Source organism: Notechis scutatus, chromosome 3, assembly GCF_049901735.1.
Source record: "Notechis scutatus isolate UNSWTSFEM ecotype Mainland chromosome 3, rNotScu1.2, whole genome shotgun sequence".
Taxonomy (NCBI): domain Eukaryota; kingdom Metazoa; phylum Chordata; class Lepidosauria; order Squamata; family Elapidae; genus Notechis; species Notechis scutatus.
In genome coordinates this window covers 193304576-193313167 of record NC_142011.1, presented here as the reverse complement: position 1 = coordinate 193313167, position 8592 = coordinate 193304576, and the positions used below count along the sequence as shown (strand labels likewise).

The 8592-nt window shown below is 41.0% G+C and overlaps 1 protein-coding gene across 3 annotated transcripts in view; it reads left to right on the top strand.

Moving 5' to 3' along the window:
- The window catches only part of SAMD12 (sterile alpha motif domain containing 12), a 292967-nt gene that overhangs the window by 213967 nt on the left and 70408 nt on the right, over positions 1-8592 (top strand). The gene's annotated exons all lie outside the window — the stretch shown is intronic.

The window sequence follows — 8592 nt, the reverse complement described above, 5'->3', positions numbered from 1 at the left end:
TTTATCTTTTCTAAACCATTTTATCGTCTTTGCTCTAGAACTGCTGCATATTTATCTCAGTTGCTCATATCATTATGATTATATCTATCCAATAACAGAACCCAGTATAAAGTAGTATCTACAGTTGTGGAAGTTTATTTGGGTTACCTAATATCATTCCCTTGAGGATAAAATAGAATAGAATCATAGAGGACACCAATACTTTACACTGCTGGATTCATTATACTATCCACATTTTTAAGTTTTTTTCCTGCTAAATATTAACCATTTTCCTAGTTTTGTATCATCCACAAATTTAATAAGCATTTTTTCAACTTCCATATTTAGAATAGAGTGGAGTGGAGGAGTGGAGTGGAGTGGAGTGGAGTGGAGTAGAGTAGAGTAGAGTAGAGTAGAGTAGAGTAGAGTAGAGTAGAGTAGAACAGAACAGAACAGAACAGAACAGAACAGAACAGAACAGAACAGAACAGAACAGAACAGAATAGAATAGAATAGAATAGAATAGAATAGAATAGAATAGAATAGAATAGAATAGAATTCTTAATTGGCCAAGTGTGGTTGGACACACAATATATTTGTTTTAGTGCAAATGCTCTCAGTGTACATAAAAGAAAAGATACATTTGTCAAGATTCAAGAATCATAAGGTACAACACTTAATAATAGTCATAGGGTATAATAAACAATTGAATCATACTAGGAAACAGTCAATATAAATTATAAGATACAAGCGACAAAGTTACAGTCATACAGTCACAAGTGGGAGGGGATGGGTGATCAGGAGTGATGAGAAGATTAATAGTAATAGCAGTGCAGACTTTGTAAATAGTTGGACAGTATTGAGGGAATTATTTGTTTAGCAGACTGATGGGGAAAAAAAACTGTCCTTGTGTCTAATTGTTCTGGTGTGCAGTGCTCTATATTGTCGTTTTGAGGGTAGGAGTTGAAACAGTTTATGTCCGGGATGTGAGGGGTCTGTAAATATTTTCACAGCCCTCCTTTTGACTCGTGCAGTATACAGGTCCTCGATTGAAGGCAGGTTGGTAGTAATTTGTATCAATATAAGAACAACATACAGCACCTACTTAAGATGTCTCTCCAGGTTTCACACCATTTGTAACTATCCTTTGAGTATCATATTTTAGCCAATTGTGGATGTATCTAACGGTTGAACTGTAAAATCCATATTTTACCATTTTGTTAATAAGGGTGCCATGAGAGATGTTGTCAAAATCTCTACTGAAGTCAGGATAGACTTCATACAGGACATTTCCCCAATCAACCAGGCTAATATTCTCTCATAAAAGGAGATCAAGTTAGTCTGCACTGACTTGTTCATCGAAAATCCAGGTTGGCTCCTGTTAATTAAAATTATGATCTAAGTGCTTACAGACATACTACTTCATTGGACCTTGCTCAGTGGTGATATCAATCAAGCTCATTGCTTCTTTCCTTTTATGAAAAAAGGAATGATATTAATCCTCCGGTCTTCTGGGATTCACCTGTTCTCCAGGACTTCTCAAAGATTACAAACAGTGGTTCTGCAATTACCTCAGCTAATTCCTTTAATACCCTAGGGTCTAATTCAGTTGACTCTAGAGACTTTAACACATTTAGATTAGCTGGGAATTACCTCACGTGCTCCTTGTTTATCTTCCACTTTGCCTTCTCTTTCCCCTTATTGACACAGTGAGGGCCAAATGAGGATTTGTTTCCTTTGTGAGAGTAAACCAGTGCAAAATAGGAATTGGAACATCCTTCCTTCTCTCCCTCCTCCTCAACCATTTCACATTCTCTCTCTGCAGGAGAGTTACGGTCAGGTATGAATAATCATTTCCACATGTGAAGAGTTCACTTATTTCTTTTATTGCTGAAGCCCATAACATAGGAATCTCCTCTAATCGGTGGTTTGCACCTGGGTCAGACTGAATAAGATTGAGGAGCATTCAAGGGGAGGGGTTAGACTTCACCCTCTTATGCCCATGTAGAGGTCCCTGTTTAATTCTTCTCTCTGACTTGGCCAGCCTCTCTCTGACACTGGGTCCTTGACATTCCTTGTGCTACTGACATATCTGAAAGTCCTTTTGTTGTTGTTTTTTCGTCCCTTGCTAGCCTAACCTCACAATGGGCTTTACAATTTTTGTAAAATGTTTTGGATTCTGCTTTGAATATATTTCCCCTTTTTCATTTCTTGTATATTTTCATTTCCACTGCTGTTTTAAGCAATGTATTAACTTCTGGCTGGATCCAATTATGTTTCTTTAGGGATGTCCAATCCTTCTTTCTTGTTACCTCCCAGGATCCTAGTTACCTATATTTCCTCAATCATTTCCTTCCTGTTGGTGAGGATTAGGTCCAGGGTAGCAGAGCTCTTTACACCATTTGACAAGTGAGGTTGTCTGTAAGAAACAGACAAGAATTTATCTGGCTTGTAACTGCCAGCAGAATAAGATTTCCTTCCAACAAATAACTGGATAGTTAAAGTCCCCCATAATGACATGCTTCCTTAAGAGTTGGTTGTCTGGTTGCAGAAAACTTTCATCTTTCTCTCCAGATTGTCCAGAGGCCTACAATAATTTCCCACAAATCTGTCCTTGTTATTATTACTCTTGCCTTGTCTTCTTGGCAGACCCTCTCAACAGAGCTCCCATGTTCTAAAATGTGCATTTCTGCACAATTTTACACTTTTCTCCCATATTTTTGTCAAGCCTCCTCTATATAAATAGCAGCTTTTGAATATTAGGTTCCACTCATGTGTGCATCATCCCACCATGTTTCAATAATACCAATGAAATTATATTTATGTTCCTCCAGTAAAGTTTCCAGCTCTCTTTGTTTCCCATCCACACAGGAGATATTTCCTCAAAAGTCTTTGAAATCTGTTGACTACTGTTTAAGAGATATCACAGATGCTTAAGTAGGACCTCATGATATCTGTCATATATGAAGTGGCTCATTTGTCTGACTCTATGGCCCATTGTTAGTTTAACAACACTATATTCAACTAATTCAGTTTTCTAGCTTTGCATAGGACTGAATCCAAAAGTATTAGCAGGGAAATCAAATGACAATAACAGCATCGTATCATCATGATGGTATATATCATGATGAGGTACAAGGGCTTAGCAGTTAAAAATGCTGAGTGTATCAAGTTCAGCTGACAGCCTTCATTCAGCCTTCAACACATGATGGGGTGAGCTTCCATTATTTGCTCGTGCTCACCTAGCAGTTTAAAAACATGCAAATGTGAGTAGATAAATAGGTATCACTTTGATGAGATGATAACAGCATTCTGTGTGCCACAACATATAGCCATACTGAAATGCCTTGGACAATGCTGGCTCCCTCGGCCAAGAAACAGAGATGAGTACCTCCCCTCTTAAAATTGGAAATGATTGGACAGGGGAAACCTTTACCTTTATCAATATGAAGCAAGCTCCACCTCCTCTGTGTGTGTGTGTGTGTGTGTGTGTGTGTGTGTGTGTGTGTGTGTGTGTGTTGTGACATTGCAGACATAAATAATAGGAGTGAAACTTACATTGCAGCAGCTTAATGATGTTGCCTTTGGCATTTCAATGAAACTCTCTGCTCCTGTGGCAACCTCTGAATGGAGCGTGGTTTGGTTAGTGTTGCATTTCAGGATATATTGCAAATGCAAAGTTTTGTGTTTCAGGGAGTTTTGCAGCTCTCAAAAAAGACACAATGATGGTTCTGTTGCAAACGGTTGAGCAGAAGGAGGGAGGATCAACAATGCCATTTTTCTTTTGGCAGCTTCAGGATAGTACTTTTAAATTGCCTCTCTGTGTCTTTGATAGCTTAGATACTAAAGTTGTAAGTGAGTCGGTTCCTATAACCATTGTGGCTTGTGGTTCCTTCCTTTTCAGCCTCTGAAAAGATGGACAATATGTTAGGAGAGCAGTGATGTAAATAAAGAGATGGCAACAGAGGCAGTCGCTGTGGGGCCTGGAGGAATAGAGGTCCTGCTGGAGTTGTTTATTGATGGGTTGGTTTGCTGGTGCTTATGTGCTGCTCCAATCCAGAGGGACTCTGAATACCTTAAGATTTCCTTCTTGCAGTAAGAAGATTAAAATAGTTTTAAAAAAGACTATAACAGAAGAGGAAATGATCAGGAGTAAAAGAATGGCAAAGAGAAGCATAGCTACCAAGGGACAAGAAGCATTTAAAATCAGCATAGCATAGAAGTTCCCAACTGGCTCCATCCCTGAGATTCCAGAGGTCCTTTAAACATGATTGAAAATGGTTGGGTCAAATATTTGTACTTGCAATTGCAGTGAAGAATATCTGAAGTCAATACTTTCTATCTTTTTCTCTTTCTTTTCTTTTTTTATTCAACTCGTTTTTCTCTTCTTGGTTTTTGTTCAGTTTCTTTTTTCTTTCTCTCTCTCTTAGTTTACCTTAGTTTGTGTTAGTTTTTATGTGCTTGTTTAAAAGTTTTAATTATACACACACACACACACACATATATATATACAGTGTACACATGTAACAGTTGTGTCATAGGCTTGGGGATCTTGAGGAAGTGGTGAATTATGGAGATGGCTGTGTTGCTTGTGATAATAATTCTCTGTTGCTCCATTACTAATAATCCCGATTGGTGCTCTTCTTTGTGAAATGTGTTATTTTTCATTGTAATTTTTGAAATTATGTATTTTTATGCTAAGCTGCCCATTCTATGAGATGGACAGCTATATAAATATGATAAACAAACAAATGTCGATCAGCTTTCCTACAGCTTTGGCAATGCTTCCTATGGCCATCCCATATTTGTCCCATTCCTTCAGTAAACAGGATATAGCAAGGAATAGCGCTATTGTAGTAAGACCTCAGAAATCTGGATGATTTGAGATGAGATGGCAGCAAATAGTTAGGAGTTTATCATTGTTCCCTTGTACTTTGTAGTCATCTAGGGCAGGGGTCCCCAACCACCGGTCCGCGGACCGGCACCGGTCTGTGGAACAAGTCCTACCGGGCCGCTGGTTTGCTGGGCGCCGCCATCTTTTTTTGATGAAAAAGTGCTTCCGGTGAGCTTTTCCGGGTAGAAAGCTCACCGGAAGCACTTTTTCATCAAAAAAAGATGGCGGCGCCCAGCTGATGCCGGTACCGGGCCGCAGTGCCCAGCTGATGCCGGTACCGGGCCGCAGTGCCCAGCTGATGCCGGTACCGTGCCGCGGCATAAAAAAGGTTGGGGATCACTGATCTAGGGCAGGAATCTCTAACTTTGGCAACTTTATGACTTGTGGACTTCAACTCCCAGAATCCCTGCTGCTGTTGCTGCTATTGAGTCATCTGCCCCAAGATGTCTTAAGGCTGAGTAGGAAGAATAAGGAAGAAATCCTCTTCTATTCTTTCCTTGGTCTGCTCTCAATTGCCTCAATCTTGGCAGTGGGCTTAGTATCTTGTCATTGGATAAGCCCAGTTGTGGGAGTCAGCCAAGCATGCGTGGACATTTTGGGGGCAGGCCATTCAGACCTCATGCCTTAGTTCAGGGGTAGGGGAACTTGGCTCTTCTATCACTTATGGACTTCAACAACCAGAATTCCTGAGTGAGCTATAAAAGGTTTCCCATCCCTGGCCTACTGGTTTTTCAGTTGTGGGGGAAATCAATTTTTGACTTGAATAGGACTGTTTAATATACAAATATAGGACATGTTTCCCTACCTCTGCCTTAGTTAACTGCTTCTCCTAAGAAGGGGTAGAGTCTAAAACCAGGAACTTTCTTAAAACTACCTGTCCTCTAAAGTAGGACTGTCAAACTCGCAGCCCGCCGCCCGGATGCATCATACGCTAGCCACACCTACACCCAGTTTAGTGAAGGGGACACAAGTTTGACATCCCTGCTCTAAAGGATAGATGGTTTTATAGATAGTTAGGTCTATGCTGTTGCTCTGCTTATAATATCTGAGGATCCATCTTACCCCAATAAGATTGGCTCATCCAATGTGCTGGTAGAAGCCATGCTACAGACCCCATCAGCTAAGGAATTCCAGCTGGTGGGTTCCAGGAAAAGGGACTTTGGTGCCATGGCTCCTACCCTCTGACCATCATGCCACTTGAAATGGATCCATCTCCACCCTCTTGGCTTCTGAAATGGTCTTAAAACCTGACTCTGTGATTAGCCGGGGGTCCCAATGAGGCTGTTCCATTCTGGAGATGGTTAGATGATTAAAAGAATACAGCCTCTTGTATATTGGCTCCTTCCTTAGCTATCATTTTAATGTTTACTATTGTCATTTTTACCTTGTTTATGGACTCTTAGAGTTGCTTGATGGCGAGATGAGCTGCAAATAGTAAGATCCAATTTGAGTCAGTCACTGGGACCAGAAGTTTAGTCTTCCAAGCTTTTGGACTCCTGTTGACTGACTCGGATTGGATCCTGCAAACTTTATCCTGGGACATGCATATCTGCCCTCATTTGTGGGCAGTATATAAATTAAATAAATGAATAAAAATGAAACACAGGCTTTCATTCAAGGTAAGAAAGTTGAGAGGTACATATTCTTAGCCAGCCTTTGAGAGGGTGGGATGGAGAGTACGGTATGACCAAAGATGCCAAGTGTTACCAAGTAACTGTTCTAACAGACCCAAATTCAATTACTGCAATCCTCTTATATATTATCTTTCATCTAGTCTCTGCTTTCTGAAGGATGAGCTGCTTCTCTTCTGGTTTCATTAGTATGGGAGAGCTTTATGGGAGATAGTGGAACATGGATGCAGAGAGCTTAGCTACAAGGAAAGAACCTGTCTAGCCAGGACTGTGAAGATGCCAGAATGGGGTTAAACAGCCTATGCCCATCTTTCCTAATTGGTGCTTTGCAGAGAAATAGGGATTATCACCCGTCACATCTCTGCTGCCTGGAAGTTGCCATTGTCAATGCCTTGGTGCTGGCAGAAAACCAAGGACTTGACAGCTCTTGAAATTTGGAGGGAGCCAGGCAGGACATGAGAGGCATGGCAAAGAGCAATGGGTAGACATCGAGACCTGCAGGCCTTTGAATTTCACAAAAGTGTCTATGTTTATAACTCTCAGCACCTTAGGAAGAATAGCAGCTTGAGGAGCATTTGCTTTCTGCTAAATAATCTCAAAGAGGATCTAAAAATCTAGGCAATGAGCTCAAAGCATCCAAGACACACAGCAAAGAGTCTCTTGACAATGTGAGTTTTGATGAGGGTTGTAGCACAGACACCCTGATTTTCTGTAACTTTGTTATCTCCCCACCTCCTGCTCCATAGAGCTCTATAATTTTTAAATAGCAATAGCACTTACCTTACAGTATATACCATCCCATAGTGCTTTACAACACTGTCTGGGCAGTGTTATAACGTCAACATATTGCCCCTAACAACCTGGCTCCTCATTTTACTGACCTCAGAAGGATGGTAGATTGAGTCAACCTTGAGCCCGTCAGGATCAAACTCCTGACTGTGGGCAGAGTTTGCCTGCAATAACTGCACTCTAACCAGTGTGCCACCAGGGCTCTTAAAGTTGTTTTCCCTTTAAGAGAAGGGAATATACTACAGTGACCGTGGGCATTAGAGTCCCTGTAGGCAGATTCCTTGCATCTAGAGTTATTAAAGAAGCAGCAAGGTAGCTCTAAGTAATTCCTTGCCTTACCTAGCTGTAGCTTTTTAAAAAAAAAAAACATTTTAATTAAAAAGAACAATGGAAAGCACTGTGTTATGAAGAAAGCACCAGCCTCCAGCATGTTCTCTATTTACAGAGCTTCTGTCAACCCCCAAGGCGTTCTTAGAAAATAAAAATGAAGGGAGGATGCATCCATGTTGGCTGAGAATCTTGGAAACTGCCATCTCAGCTTTCGGAAAGCTTATACCTAGCCCAAACAAAACAAGCCACAATAAGGGTTACTGTAATGAGTCAGCTTAGTCATTGTATTCACATTGCAACAAAGCTAGCAAAAATTATTCTCCCTCCCTCCAACTCCAGTCTAAAATAGATTCTTTTCTAATTGGGCATTGAGCAACTTGGATGAATAGGTTCATTTGTAACTATGAGCATCCCCTGTGCTAGGAAAGATGCTCCAATCTGTTGACTCTCCACACCCAATGGGTGTGCATAAAGCTTGGTTGTTAGAAATGTTCGGGTGCATTGTGCTGATTAACAGGGTTTATTTCCCTTCCCAAGTACTGGAGGTACAAATAAATTGCCTCTGTCTGTTTGGCACCTTGTGACCTACTAACCACAAGAAGGCAGTAGAGTTATAGATTCGCTCAGTTATCTCTTCTTTGTTTATCACTCTTTGTCTAAGAAATGGACAGTCTGAAGTCATTTCCTTCACATTTTATTCCCTGGTGCGCACCCCTCCACACACATAAACATACTTGTCTGTAGTGGTATAGACCAGTGGTGGGATTCAATTTTTTTTACTATTGGTTCTGTGGCTGTGGCTTGATGGGCGTGGCATCAAGCAGGCACTTGGTGGGAGTGGCAAGAGAAGGATGCTGTAAAATCTGCATTCCCTCCCCACTCCTGGGGAAGGTTACTGCAAAATCCCATTCCTTCCCCACCCCACTAACCTGCTTTCCAGCTCCAGCAACAAAAGAAGACCCCGACGAT